Source organism: Hyla sarda, chromosome 4 (assembly GCF_029499605.1).
Source record: "Hyla sarda isolate aHylSar1 chromosome 4, aHylSar1.hap1, whole genome shotgun sequence".
Taxonomy (NCBI): Eukaryota; Metazoa; Chordata; class Amphibia; order Anura; family Hylidae; genus Hyla; species Hyla sarda.
This window is the reverse complement of record NC_079192.1, coordinates 408691072-408704043: the sequence shown is the minus strand read 5'-3', so window position 1 is coordinate 408704043 and position 12972 is coordinate 408691072. Positions and strand designations below refer to the sequence as shown.

The window sequence follows — 12972 nt, the reverse complement described above, 5'->3', positions numbered from 1 at the left end:
TCGGCTTATACTCGAGTATATACGGTAGGACCTAGAAAGGTAATCAGGCACGCTATAGCTTGGGTCATATCTCTATTCAGGGCCTCCATCACAGATTCTGTACAGCAGCGAAAACTAATACATTGTAATAATAAAATAAAGTAACAAAATAGTAATCCCTTAAAGAGAATTTGTCAACAGTGTGCAAACTGCTGATAGTGTGTATCATAAGGAAACACATAGTACCTCTGGTTCAGCTTGGTAAGCTTCTATATTGGTGCTGACTTACTGGTGGCAAGTGTCAAAGAGGTGTTCTGTAGCCTTGGTCTCCCCTCCCTCGCCTTGGGTAATTGGCAAACGGTGTTCAGCATCCAGCACTGTGTAAATTGTTCACAAGTGCCGTGCATTCAATCAAACATGATGAATGATGCTGCTGTCCAAAGTGTTGGCCTCAATATAAAAGTGTGGTGGATGTGTGAGCTTTAGACAGGGCTTGGTGCTTGAAGCTGAGCACTGTATGTCAATCAAGCTGGGAGAGGGTGTAGGGAGGGGTGCCAGCCCAGGGCACTTCAGAAGCCAGGGAACACCTCAATTTTCCATCTACAGACCCATATGTGGTCCTGTTTTTTGCGAGGCTAATTGTACTTTGTAATGACACCTTATATTTTATCATAAAATGTACTGCAAAAACAGATTTTTTTTTTTGTGAAATAAAAAAAATAGAATTTTGCTATTTAATTTTTGGAGGGAGGGAGGGGCTATAAATTTAAACTGTTTTGTTACATGGGGCAAGTAAAGGTGCAGACCTGAGCACACCCACTGCCGCTTTCCCTGCCTCCTTAAGTATCTGCCCTATCGACAGATCCTCAACTGGATGGCAGTCCCTGTTCTCAGTTACTGCAGGGACATAACAAGGTCCAAAACAATAAACAACACAGTACAGAAGTCAGGGAAGCAGGTCAGGGAACAAAGGGTTGACCGGCAAAGTATAGGAAACAAAACACTGGGAGTAAACACGCAAACAAATAGAAAGTGGTCAAGCAAGCCGAGTCTAAACCGAGATAGCATTTTTTCAATATTCTTTCCCCCTTGCTTCTGTCTAAAACTACAACTCCCAGCAGTCAGCGCGGCTGAGCTCTGACTGCGGAACTATTCCTATTGGCCTGAGGCTCTTCTCTGCTAGCTTGTAACACAGGGAGCTGAGGGGAGTGGGGTTGGGGCTTGCTATGAGGAGATGTTGCTGCTTCCCTGTTAGATCGGTTCACATAGGGAGGGGAGGGGGATTGGGCCTTTCAGCCATACACTGTGAAGCTAAACAGGACATAGGTCATGTAGGCTTGTCTTGGAGAACTGAGACTAGCCCCCACCTCTTTAAGACAGAATGGACCTGATTGTGCTTTGTACCACTTGCTGCATGTAAGTGACAGCTGAAACAGGAAAACTGCTGTATATAGGTAATGCATGATATTTAGACAGATAAATAGGTTGGGAAGAAGGAAAGGATGGGCTATGCGTTTAGTTCCCCGGAGTACCCCTTTAACCCTTCTGCCCAAACCAGGTTGAATCATTACATGTTCACTGTGCAGTAAAATTACATTTTATGGTAAAATGAAAAGTGTCTTAATTTTTTTTGCATACGTACAGTTTATTCGATTCTATTGTTTAGAATCGTAAATCTAGACGTATCCATTTATTTCTACTGACAAATCGTTTCTAACGCATGCACTTGTTTTGGTCCGTTTATGGTTTGGTTTGATTTTTTTGGTCAGTTGTAAAACCATGGTTGGCCACAATTTTTCTTTTATATTCAAAAACAGATTAAAATTGTATTGATTCGTTTAATCACACACATATTTTTTTAAACATGCACAGTAGCTTCGGTATATTCTTTTAAAAGCTCATCTGACAGATAAGATTTTTGGATACATCTGATTAGATTTTTTAGCATTCCCTTTTATATGATTTTAGGCCATCTGTGTTAACAATGCGTCCGACAAATGTAAAACATTGTAATGTGGATGTGGCATTATGTTTCTTAGAAGATGAGAAGCTACAAACAAGGCAAAAATCATTGATGGAGGAAGGATTTTTTTTACGAATATGTATGGGTACTTTAAGGTTATAAGGCTATGTTCACATGCAAGAATTCTGCATGGAATTCTGTGTGAATATTCTGCATGAATTTATCGCCAATACCCTTCAGTGGTGCTGCAGGAATTCCAATGAAGTGAATGGGCTATACATTCATGCAGAATTGTTATGCAGAATTCCGTGCAGAAATTCTGCCATAAGAACATAGCCTATGGGGATTATCCAGAACCTGGATTGTTTGCTTTCACAACATAAAGCGCAGCATATACAACCCATGCGAACACAGCCTAGAACTAGCAATACATAAATGGCAAAATGTATTAACATCAATCTGATTTTCTAAATTAAAATTTTACTGGGAGATTATTTCTACCTAACAATGGTCATATATTTGTTAATCTTATCAAATGTTTATGATATATCCATGTCCATTATGGCTGCTGCAGGATTCATCTCTATAATGGTTTGTCACCAGTTTCTAAGAAGTTACCAAAAAAGTGACACCCAAAATGACGGTGGATATAGTTTATGTTTTTGTAAAAAAAAAAAAAATGGCCATAAATGTTTGTTTTCGGTGTTGGTTGATGATTAAATTCTGAATAAAAAAAAATTGATGTAATGATAAATACTCTATTGGTTATATAAATGGTGATTTACAACTGATAAATATTTTCTGGGAAAGAAGAATTTTGTTTTAGTGATTTTTTGTTTAAACCATCTAGTAGATCGCATGCAAAGAATATAGGTGTAAATTTCTTGCTATCAGATTGAAGAGGAACAGATTAGAGTAGCAGTTGAATGGATGAGTTAGGCTATGTTCACATGACGAAAAATTTGCAGAATGTCCGCCCTGAAAACATGGGCAGACATTTTGCAAATTTGCATGTTCTGCCGCTGAGGATCTAAGAACTCAATTAACAAAAGATCTGCATTTCAACAGAGAAGGATAGGGGATAAGATGTCCTCCGTGCTGCACCCGACATTCGTTTAGAGCATCGGCTTCACCGCAAGAAGCTCGTGACTTCACGGCCGTGCCCCACTCGTGACGTCACGACCGTGCCCCCTCAATGCAAGTCTATGGGAGGGGGCGTGACGCCCCCTCCCATAGACTTGCATTGATGGGACATGGCCGTGACGTCATGAGCGGGGCGTAACCGTGACATCACAAGCCTTCGCCCTGCATCACCAGTCATCTGGCAGTTCGCTCCGTGCACCGAATATCTGGGGTGCCGCAGCTGAGATTGCGGTGGTCTCGCCACTGGATAGGAAATAAGGTGTCTAGGTGGATTACCCCTTTAAAGGAGCTGCCCAATGTCAGATAAACATGTCAAGGAAGTATTTATCAAGGCTTTCACAATTGAGTGGTTGCTCAAACATGTGCAGAAATATTTTACCAAAATCTACACAAAAACCATTGATAAATTCTCCTCCCCATCTTTCCTTCAGAAACAGCTCCATACCTACCCATGGGTTGTTGCTGATATTATAGCTCAACTTCTTTGAAATTAATCAGACTGAGCTGCTTTACCACAAATAGGCGTGACACTGTTTTTATTTTTTCAAACTTATTAGTTCAGTCATGACTAAGGGCTTAAGCAGCCTGAAACATGTAGATTGTGCCTATGGCAACAGTTTTTCCATCACTGCTCTGTATATATCACTGCTGGAGGGATATGATTTTTATTATTGCTACAATAAACTTTGGAGGTCCTTTTATCCAAGCACTGGATCCAAGACCCTTATTTCTTCGTTACTGTGGAGGTTACACAAGGATCTGTGTGCCGAGCACAGGTGAGCTGGATAAGACTTTTTATGTGTTAATTTGCTTGCTTACAAGTTCAATCCATGAAAAAATTCGAATAAAAATGAAGAACTATGAAGATCGGAAAGTCCTGGGGGTAGGGGTTGATGTTTATCAAGTTATTTCATCATCATCTTCTCTGTGTAGACTTGTCCAAATAACTCTTTGTCTCCAGCTGATATTGTTCTGTGGTTAAGAACATTTGATTACAGTAATTATAGTTTAATTAGATTTCAATGTTTTTAAAAACGTTCCTTGGGGCTTCCATATACATTTTCTCCTACCCTGGTATCTCTGTGTATACAATGCGTTTGGAAAGTCTTGTGACTTTTTTCACATTTAGTTATGTTGCGGACTTGTCCTACAATTAAAAATATATATTTTTCCTCATCATTCTGCACTCTCATAATGAGAATAGAAATAGTATTTTAGAAACTTTAGCTGATTTATGACAAATGGAAAAATTAGATCTTGAAGTGACATAAGTATTCATACCCTTTACTTAGGACTTAGTTGAAGCCCCTTTGGTAGTGATTACAGCCTCCAGTCTTCTTGGGCATAAGGACAAGGTTTACATACCTGGATTTGGGGATTTTCTGAAATTCCTCTCTGCCGATCCTCTAAAGCTTTGTAAGGATGGATGGAGACCATCATTTATTATATGCAACCTTTTGAAAACGTCAAAAAAACAATTGCGCAACTCCACTTTACTCAATTGATGGATTAAAAACCACGTGACAAAAAATTGCATACAATTCACCATACACCACATCACAGTTTCATTAATTATTTACAACACCAAAAAGAAGCACTGGCAACAATACTGTTGAAAAATACAAGAATTCACATTATTAATGCAACATGCAAATAATGCAAAAAAAAAAAAAAAGGATTAAACAAATATACAGTTTAATGGCAAAACAACACACACATGGATGATACACCATGACCTACATGATAGTGTGCAAATATCAATATTTTGTAACAGAGTGAGTCATCGTATTATGTAGGGGTAAATTGTACAATACAACTAAATATATGATGTAACAATAAAGTGCCACAGTGTTAGAAGAAAATTATCACAATGCTGATAATTTAGAAATTAAGGGACCATGAGGATTGTCCCTGATACCTGCCATGTACAATGCCCTTATTCAGTACATACATACCCCAACATAAGTTTTGCTCAAAACTTCAAAGCAGATATAAAGTGACCTGAAGACAGTGGAAGACATGTCGATCCAAGGGCGCCACATCGTATAATGTTTTTTCAGAAAATGTTAGGAATCAGACATCAATTACTCCATCTTTGTTGACACATGACTTCCTAAGCTAGTCCAAAATGCAACTATCAGGTACGAATGGGTAAATCTTGAAATGAGCACAAGTACTCTGTACCATCTTGTCAATATCTTGCAATTCATTTCCTGGGCCTTACAAGAGATTACAAAAGGCAAAAAGGTCTAAGCATTGATGATGTGGAAACACACAGGTCCTCAAAGAATTGGAGAGAAGACTGCTGTCACAAACGTTCTATAGAAGTGTCATAAAAGTGTTTGAGTTGAACATATTGTAGTACGTGAAATGGGCAAAAGTCAGTATACTGAAAAATATAGGTGTTTCAGACTGTACTCTCTTAAAAAGTGGGAAAAATGTACTCCAGTTACCTGGTGAAGATCAAGAAAAAAAGCGGACAAACATGCGGGAGAAAGGTCAGCATTACCCATAATCGGTGTAAGAGGGCCATCTAAAGAGAAAAGTTTGGATGCTATAAATAGGCATTGTTGATACATGATTTCCTAGAGCTAGTCCAAAATTAAACCATTTGTGAGGCTGCAAATAGTGTTGTGTGGGAGGAGTATAGTCTATGTTAAGTTTGAGGATGGTAGTCCCCCTTCTGTATCACGTGGCAAGAGTGGTGCAACCATATAGAACCCTAGTCTGATGAAAGTGTAGATTATAAACATAGGGAGATTAGCTTCCTTTATTGTAACTGTAGACCGAAGAATAGACATCTGTTCTGTGCTTGGACATAAGTTCTGCACTATTTCTGCCAAGGCTGAATTGATCAGGTACTGGGCCGAGTCTAAAATCTTTTTGTGTCCTAGATACAAAACAGTCTAAGAAGTGACTTTTATCAATAAGAAACACAAATCTACATGTAGCAGAACGTCCCCTGTCTTCTCAGCCACAACAGGAGATCACCGGCATCTGCTGCACTTACTGTGTGGACTCTCCTGTACCTGCTGTGAAGTCCTGTCTACACTGTGAGGCTTCTCTGTGTGATGACCACCTGAAAGTCCACAGCAAGGAAGCAGAAAACATCTTGACTGATCCAAGCAGTTGAAGGACAGGAAATGCTCTATCCATAAGGAACTTTTAAAGTACTGTGGTGGCCCAGTACCGGAGATGTTGCCCCGTACCCTTGCTGCCCTGTCAGTCAGCCTCCTTCAGTGTCCCCAGGGACCCTTGTACCTGTTTCCCTCCTGTACATATGTTCTGCAGTGTATTGTATTATGAAATGTGTTGTATCTTTAAGAGTTATGTCATGTGATTGTTACCCAGGAGGTACCAGTGACCAGGTGGTCCCAAGAGTGACCTATGGGCTCCCTGCTAGTCTCCCCCATATAAGCCATGGGTGGAGCTTTTCTCTCTTGGAGCTCTGCTCTTTTGCTGAGGTCCAGTGCAGTCGCCTAGTGTGTGTGTCCAGAGTGTTGGAGACCTCAAAGTCAAGTCCTGCAGCCGCCATCAAGTCATGTAAGATAAAGTCACAGCTTTATGAGTCAAGTCAGTCCCTGTCATCTGTCAAGTCAGCATGGTCTGTATTCAATTGTCTAGTCCTACTTCCTACGTCCTAAGTCCCAGCAAGCCCTTAAGGTCTATATGTCACTGGTCACCTCCGTGGGCCCTGGCTGAACTGTATAGACTTTACCAACTGTCTACCCTCAGTAAAGCTACCGTTGTCCATAACTTGGCGTTGGAGTCTTTATTGCCCCCGTGCCTAGCCCAGGATCCAACGGTATACCTTCGGGTGGTTTTAGGCTAAATCACACCCTGGCGTCATGAATACAAGGGGTTAATGCCATCTGCCCCTAGGGTAAAAACATCTGCCCTCATCACACCCTGCAACCATAGTACTATTGAAGCTATCTGTATCTGTTTGTCCTGTAATTTAGCTGGAGAACATCAGGGACACCAGGTGGAGATGCTGGAATGAGGCCTCTGAGAAGAAGGAGAAACTGAGAAATGTTCTCCAGAAACTGATCACAAAGAGAGAGGAGACTGAGGAAAGAGTCCGGAGTCTGGAGGAGCACAGGAGAAAAGCTCAAGAAAAATCATCTGGAGAAGTGGAGAGAGTCACTGCCCTGTTTATAGACATGAGGAGACGGCTGGACGACCGGGAGAAGAAGGTCCTGAGTGAGATCTCCAGGCAGGAAAAGGAAGAGTCACTGTCACTGTCTGCTCTGATCCATCAGCTGGAAATAAAGAAGGACGAGCTGTCCAGGAAGATGAGACACATTGAGGAGCTGTGTAACATGACGGATCCACTGACTGTCTTACAGGAACCAGACACAGGTGACTTGTGTGATCCTGGGGAGGAGGGAGGTGATGAGGACACAGGGGGATATAAGACACATGATGTAGATGTGGATGTGATTACAAGGTTAATACATGAAGGAGTCTCTAAAATAAAGACATATCTCCCGACTATCTCACCTACAAAACCAAAAAAAAGGAGGCAACAACCCCCATCTTCACCCAAGGAAAAATATTACCTTTGTCAGGTGCAGAATATCGGGCGATGATGTAATAGTCAGGACTGGGGTGCTGGGGGGAAGGTAAAGGCTGCAGGAGAGGAAGGGATCTATAGACAGGGTAGCAAGTAGTCTATTTTTTTGTGTATTGTGGAATGCATTTTGCAGTGGATATTAATTTATCATGTGCGTTTTTTTGTTTAGACACATTTTTTTTGCGGAAAAACAGGGGGGGGTTTTACGCAAAAATACACCATCAAAAAGGATACGTAGGAAAGTGTTCTACCGAGACATCCGGCGGATGCAGGAGCCTTCCCTTAACACTGCTAAATTACAACTAGTAGTTGTAGTACCGCAGCTCTGAGGGGCGGCACTTGCACATCCCCTGGCTGCAGGACTCTTTTGAGACAGTTAGGACTACTACTCCCATCATGGACAGACTGTCCAGGGGCTGAGGGGCAGATCGCACCTGGTCATTCTCGAGACCCCCTGCAATACGCATTTATTAACTGTACAAGCAAGCGGCACATGCGGCTACACTGCGCTCCACGCCAGCTCCTGTATACACTGTCATAATTCATAATTACTGCCGCTGGGAGACCGGAGCTCTGATTGGTGAATAGCTATTCACCAATCAGAGCTCCGTCTCACGGCAGGGATTATGAAATGTGAGACCGTATACAGTATTCCCAATCTCTATACAGCATTCCCCGTCTGTATACAGTATTCCCCATCTGTGCCTCCAGCTTGAAAAGTTAATAAATGCAGATCGCAGCAGGTCATTCTCCAGAGACCCACTGCAATCCACATTTATAAACTTTACAAGCCGGTGGCACATGGGGCTACACTGCGCTCCCCGCCGGCCCCAGGCGGGGAATACTGTACACGCTGTCACATTTCATAATCCCTGCCGCCGGGAGACCGGAGCTCTGATTGGTGAATAGCTATTATGAATTATGAGAGCTGTATGCAAGAGCCAGCGGGGAGCACAGTGGAGCCGCATGTGCTGCCGGCTTGTAAAGTTCATACATGTGGATCGCAGCAGGTCTCTGGAGAATGACCTACGATCTGCCCCTCAGCCCCTGGACTATAACTCCCATCATGGGCACAGTCTGTCCATGATGGGAGTAGTAGTCCTAACAGTTCAAAATAAGTCCTGCAGCCGAGGGATGTGCAAGTGCCATCCCTCAGCACTGCGGTACTACAACTACTCCCATCATGGGACACAGTATGTCCCATAATGGGAGTAGTCCAAGGGCAGAGGGACAGTTCACAGAGGGACCTTTACTGCTCCACCCCCAAGTGATGATGTCATTAGGGGGCGGAGCTACACAGTCCAGGCCTGAACCCAGGGTGGTAAGTAAGAATGGCTCTGTTCTCATTATGTGTTTTGCATAGTGGGAATAGAGCCTTTCTGGCAGTGTGTTTCCAAAAAGGTAGACCCCAGCTGTTGCTTAAATACGCATGATGGGAGTTGTAGTTTAGCCACAATTGGAGTCTCCCTGTTTAGGAACACGCTGCATTATGTGCGCTCTTCCCAGGGGAGAGCGTAAAAAATGTACTGAACCATTTTTCTTGTTTTTCTTTTCTTCTTATTTCAGATACATGAATGCGGAGGACTACGTCAGATTCGGTGGACTGCAACGATGACCAGCAATTTTTTATGTCAATAAAAGGGTTAACGAGGACTGTGGGGGAGTGCTTTTTTAAATAAAAATTTTTTTCAATGTGTAGTGTTTTTTATAATTGAACTTTCAGGCTTAGTAGTGGAAGGCGTCTTGTAGATGAAATCCATTACTAAGCTGGGGCTTAGCGTTAGCCCCAAAAAAGCTAGCGCTAACCCAAAATTATTACCCCGGTACCCACCACCCAGGGGTGCCGGGAAGAGCCGTTGCCAGCAACCCCGGTGTGTCAAAAATGGCACTCCTTGGTCTAGGCAGTAACAGGCTGGCGCTATTTAGGCTGGGGAGGGCCAGTAACAATGGTTCTCGACCACCCTGATAACGTCAGGCTGTTTCTGCTTGGTTGGTACTTGGCTGATACTAAAAATAGGGGGAACCCTATGCGTTTTTATGTTTTTATATATATATATATATATATAGAGAGAGAGAGAGAGAGAGAGAGAGAGAGAGAGAGAGAGAGAGAGAGAGAGAGAGAGAGAGAGAGAGAGAAAGAGACAGAGAGATATATAGATTAAATTATAAAAAACGTGTGTGGTTCCCCTATTTTCAGTATCAGCCAGATACCAACCAAGCAACAACAGCCTGACGTTACCAGGGTGGGCAAGAACCATTGTTACTGGCCCTCCCCAGCCTAAATAACACCAGTCTGTTACCGCCTACGTCCAGGAGCACCATATTTGATGCTCCGGGCCTGTTGGTACTGGCTCTTCCCGGCACACTGTATATGTATATGCTATACATCACTCCTTACGTCCTTATACTCCGTGGGCCGGGCGCACTGCATCCGACCCATGGAGTGGTACTCTGAAGGCAGTGAAAAAATCCCCACAGGGTACAAAAATTACTGTTTCCACACATCAGCAAAAAAGCAAGAAAAACTGAAAAAATGCAGGAAAAGACTGTGACAGTTTTTCTGCCATTTTTGCTGGTGGACAAAAACAATCCAGGCCTCAAAGCAATAGAACAAAATCCCTGTGTACACATCCCTGTGACGTGAAGCTCAGGTGTACAAATAGAACTGTGCAGAGATTTAGAACTTTGCACAAAATTTATCATGTGCCTTGCACAAGTACGGTAAATTTGGTGCAAGTGCACCAAATTTAGGCCAACCAAACGATCTACAAAAAACTTCCACCAACACCAATATTGATAAATTTCCCCCAGTTAGGGCACAGCCTATAACTGTGTCCCCTCAAAATAACAACACACAGCCATTAATGTCTTAACCTTGGCAACAAATGTGACTACAACCCTAAGTGAAAATTTAAAAATTAGGCCCAAAGTGTCAATATTTTGTGTGGCCACCATTATTTTCCAGCACTGCCTTAAGCCTCTTGGGCATGGAGTTCACCAGAGCTTCACAGGTTGCTATTGGCATCCTCCTCCGCCTCTCCAGGGGGCTGTTGGATGTTAAAGACTTTGCGCTCTAACACATTCCGTTTGAGGATGTCCCACAGGTGATGGTCAATAGAGTTTAGGTCTGGAGACATTCTTAGCCAGTCCATCACCTTAACCCTCAGCTTCTTTAGCAAGGCAGAGGTCAGCAGGGTGGAATCCTGCCCTGCAGCCCATTCTATGAAGGGAGGGGGTGTCATGCTCTGTCACAGTACATGTTGGCATTTATGGTTCCCTCAATGAACTGTAGCTCCCCAGTGGCAGCAACACTTATGCAGGCCCAGACCATGACACTTCCATTACCAAGCTTTACTGTAGGCAAGACATACTTTGCCTTTGTACTCCCTTTCCTGGTTGCGCTACACATGCTTGACACCATCTGATCTAAATAAGTTTATCTTGGTCTCATCAGTTACAGAAATCAATGTCCTTACACTGCTTGTCTTTAGCAAACTGTTTGCAGGCTTTCTTGCGCTTTATCTTTGAAGAGGCTTCCTTCTGGGATGACACTCATGCAGACCATTTTGATGCAGTGTGTGGCGTTTGGTCCGAGCACTGACAGACTGAACACCACCCATTCAACCTCTGCAGCAATGCTGGCAGCACTCATACGTCTATTTCCCAAAGACAGCCTTTGGATATGATGCTGAGCACGTGCACTCAATTACTTTGGTCGACCACTGTCTTGCCCACCGTGCTGCTCCTCATTTTTAGGGTCTTGGCAATTTTCTTATAGCCTAGGCCATCTTTATGAAACAATTCCTTTTTTCAGATCCTCAGAGTTCTTTGGCATAAGATGCCATGTTAAATTTCCAGTGACCAGTATTAGAGTGTAAGAGCGATAACAGCAAGTTTAAAATACCTGTTCCCCATTCTTACCTGATAGCTTCTAACACTAACAAGTCACATGACACCAAGGAGGGAAAATGGTAAATTGGGCCCAATTTGGACATTTCCCTTAGGGATTAGGTTTAGACATTAACCCCTTAACCCCCCTTTAGTTTTTTCACTTTCATTTTTTCCTCCTGATCTTCTAAAAATCATAACGCCTTCAATTTTGCGCCTACAGACCCATATAAGGGCTTGTTGTTTGCGTCACCAATTGTACTTAGTATTGACCTTACTTATTTTAAAACATAATCTGCGGCGAAACAAGAAATAATTATTTGTGGGATGAAATGAAAAAAACACACCATTTTGCCACTTTTTAGGGGGGAGAAATAATAGCACAAGGCATTAGGATGGAGAGGGGGATAGGAATAGGAATAGGTTAATCATTACTCCCCCCACCTCTGTATTAATCCACTAGTGCCAATATTCCCCCCTCCATCTTAATCCCCTTATGCTATTATTATACCCGCGGACATACTTTCAGCCTTTGGGGGTACAGTCGCCAAAAAGGTTGAGAACCACTGATTTAAACTTTTATTAGGAGGGCTTATTCACATTTATTATCTTTTTTTTTTTTTGGCCCCCTTATGGGGCTATACCATGCTATCTTTTGATTGCATACACTGATCAATGCTAAGCCATAGCATAGCATTGATTAGTGTTATCGGCGCTCTGCTGCTCAAGCCTGCTGAGCAGGAATGGAGGAGTAGATTGCCGATTGGACAACGAGGAGGTAGGTGAAGACCCTCTTGTCGTCCAGTAAGCTGATCGGGACATCGCGATTCTGTCACGATAGTTCTAATCAGCTCCGCTGAGCTGCCATAGTTTTACTTTCACTTTAGACGCCATGATCAACTTTGATTGTGGCGTCTAAAGGGTTAATGCCGGGTATCGGCCTGATCGGCGGTGCCCGGGATCAGCCGTGGGTCCTGGCTGCCCGTAGCAACTGGAACCCACAAGGTTTAACCCGTATCTGCTCGTGAGAACGGTTTAAACCCTGTTAGCGGGACTCAGGACACACAGGTATGCCCTGAGTCCTTAAATGGGCACTGTCACCAACTTTATTTTTTGATATGTTTTAGTACTTATGTACTACAACATATCTCTAATATACTTTTATTTATTTTTTTTAAATTAAAATGCTTTAATTTACATTTGAAAACCGGCCACTAGGGGTCTCCCTCCTAGTGGCCGGCTGCAGCCTGGCGTGACGTCACGCCTGAAAAAGGACTGATGAGGCCGGGCATCGGTCCTTTTTCATTCAGCCTGCGCTCGCTCCCTGCCTGTCAATCAGACAGGCAGGGAGTGAGCGCTTTGGCTCCCCGGCCACTGGCTGGGAGGCCACTCCTCCCGCACATCGCCGCAGCCTTGTCGCCGC

General features: G+C 43.1%; 1 protein-coding gene across 6 annotated transcripts in view; it reads right to left on the bottom strand.

Moving 5' to 3' along the window:
* The window catches only part of LOC130267636 (actin-binding protein WASF2-like), a 100276-nt gene that overhangs the window by 57236 nt on the left and 30068 nt on the right, over window positions 1-12972 (bottom strand). For 3 of the 6 annotated variants that reach the window (XM_056517683.1, XM_056517684.1, XM_056517688.1), the window contains one exon: window positions 3207-4232. The exons of 2 other annotated variants lie outside the window; for them this stretch is intronic. The gene's annotated coding sequence lies outside the window, so the exon portion shown is untranslated. Of the gene's footprint in view, window positions 1-3206; window positions 4233-12972 lie in introns of those variants that run through there. One more of the 6 variants, XM_056517685.1, reaches the window with a different exon arrangement.